General features: G+C 43.1%; 1 protein-coding gene across 1 annotated transcript in view; it reads right to left on the bottom strand.

Moving 5' to 3' along the window:
* The window catches only part of LOC112081054 (C-type natriuretic peptide 1), a 5,256-nt gene extending 4,581 nt beyond the window's left edge, over nt 1-675 (bottom strand). Inside the window, exon 1 of the mRNA XM_024147022.2 lies at nt 665-675. The gene's annotated coding sequence lies outside the window, so the exon portion shown is untranslated. The remainder of the gene's footprint in view (nt 1-664) is intronic.
* Between the last annotated feature and the right edge of the window lie 1,862 nt (nt 676-2,537).

Below are 2,537 nucleotides of genomic sequence, written 5' to 3'. Positions count from 1 at the left end.
TAAAAACAGATGAGAATTAATATTAATATGCCAATATAGATAATACATGATATTGATACAACGAAATTACATCTCTAAAACCATACCAGAAAATGGTTTATACTACACAACACCAGAGCAATTGACCACCACAAGACTCTACTGACCATAAAGATAAATCATGATCATGCTTTTGATGGCTTTATATAACTGCTGTTATAATCAAATGCATGAGAAAAAACTTAATTTTTGCCAAGGGAGAAATTGCTGTGTACACACAATATACTCTGTATAAAAGCTGAGACAGGTAGAAATTGGTGACATTATGTCTGTTGAGATGAGTAGTGATTTTCATTTAATATCTTATAAAAAATCTGCATCTACAAATGAGCCACTATTCCTCTATAACAAATCAGTACATTATACTTCCCTGATTCTCATGATCCCAAATAGCATGGATGCATTCTAGTTATTTATCAGGAATAATTTTTAAAAATCATTTACATGATAATAAACGTACAAATTAAAATAAAACATTAATTGTACATTGAATGAAATATGCAGCAATACCTACTTTGTGTGTAACAATTCGATCTGTCCTCTGTATTCTAATCAACCTGAAGTACAGGTGCATACTTCACCCTTTGCGCTAACGAACAAATAAAGAATGCATGAAATAACTCACACTTTATTGTCTTCTTCCTTGTCTCGAGCTGTGGGTCACTGGGTGCTCTCACAGGCTGCGTGCATCTCTCTTTCTCTTCAATCAGTCTTCCCTCTCCTCTATCAGCTACTTCTCACTCTTTGGCACCTGCTTGAAAGCATCACTATCTCTATGCTTTCCCCTCCTTTTCTCCTCTTCCTCTCTCTCACTGTGTTATTGAAGGGATAGAGTTAACCTTTGTGTTCGCTGGCTGTAGTTTTATGTTAGTGATATCAGCTGGATGATGCGGTGGGTTTTATACCGCAAATATCACTCCCTCCGCCCCTCCATCGCCCCGCCCACTTTATCCTTGGGATGATGTCATGCAGTAGGATGTTTGTCATCACCCAAGGTGAGTATGGTTTGCGGTGGCCACACATCTCCCGCTCAGAACACAAGTTCACGGAGGACAACCCGCCAGGGTCAAAGGACAAACAAAAACATGACAAAGCGCCCAACGGGTACAGAGGCTGAGGAAGGACCATTGTAACTGGACCTACAGTGGAGGTCATTCCTCCATCGGTTCTAATAACCCCACCACCCACTCATAGGTGGTATTATCCTGCACTGCAGTTGTGTTTTTTATAAGCTCTTTGCTGGTGTCATGGCAAAGCCTCACGTGCCATCCGGATGGGTTTAAGCCTCCGCGTACCCTGGTGTTTATACCTCGCTGTAACCTGTGTGTTTATAGCCTCGCTCTACCCTGTGTGTTTATAGCCTCGCTCTACCTGGTGTTTATAGCCTCGCTCTACCCGCTGTGTTTATAGCCTGCGCCTACCCTGTGGGTTTGGGTTTATAGCCTCGCTTCCTTAGTGTGTTTATAGCCTCGCTTCTTACCCTGGTGTGTTTAATAGCCTCGCTCTACCTTGTGTGTTATAGCCTCCTCTACCGTGTGTGTTTATAGCCTCCGCTCTACCTGGTGTTTATAGCCTCAGGCTCTTACCCTGTGTGTTTATAGCCCCGCTCTACCCCTGTGTGTTATGCCTCGTCTACCTTGTGTTGTTTATAAGCTCCTCTACCGCTTTTTAGCCTCGCTCTACCCTGTGTTTATAGCCATCGCTCTACCTTGGTGTTTATAGCCTCGCCTCTACCCTGTGTTGTGGTTGCTTCTCTTCCCTCATACAGTGAGCTACAGTCTGTCATACCATCTGCTCTCAGCCCGCCTGCAGCCTCTCTGCCTACACCAGCAGGCATTGCAGATTAATCTCAGCACCAGGACCAAATCTCTCATACATGCTGGTGTTGTTCTGTCATAAAGACTACCACATATTTGGCTATACCCTACAGCCGTGTTGTATACATATTGAGTGTCTCATTTCCTGTCTAGGTGTAGGGTATATTTACTAGGTCTTGACTCGGTCTCAGACAGCGAGGACCCCGTAATTTCTTCCCGAGACCAGATAAAAAACTTCATTAATTATCGCTTCCATTTCAGTCAGCACATCAGCTGCTTCTCCCAGGCCAAATATATTTTTTACACTTCCCTTTCTGAAACATGAATGTTTATACAGCCCACAAGTAGAAAAAAACCAACTCCCCCCCGCCTGCACCAGACTCCAAACCAGGCGTACCGCAGCCCAGCCCTCTTCATATCTTAATTATAGACAATATGTTTGCCGCAGTGGGCAACCTATAGGCCCTCCAGTGATTTGAAGGATCACCGTAATACCACGCCACTCATGTAGAGACCATTTTTGTAAAAACACAAAAGGGCCGTTTAGGTGTAAGGTTAGCAGTATTTGCGAAATTCAGCAACATTCTCCAGTAATAAACCTCTACAGTATAATGAACCACAATCATGAAGCAGTTGACAAGGCCTGTGTTTCACTAAAAATACATCTTCCATATCACTTGG

The sequence above is a fragment of the Salvelinus sp. IW2-2015 genome, unplaced genomic scaffold, assembly GCF_002910315.2.
Source record: "Salvelinus sp. IW2-2015 unplaced genomic scaffold, ASM291031v2 Un_scaffold16694, whole genome shotgun sequence".
In the NCBI taxonomy this organism is placed as follows: Eukaryota; Metazoa; Chordata; class Actinopteri; order Salmoniformes; family Salmonidae; genus Salvelinus; species Salvelinus sp. IW2-2015.
Note: the sequence above shows the minus strand (reverse complement) of the source record. Positions and strands in the feature narration are given on the sequence as shown.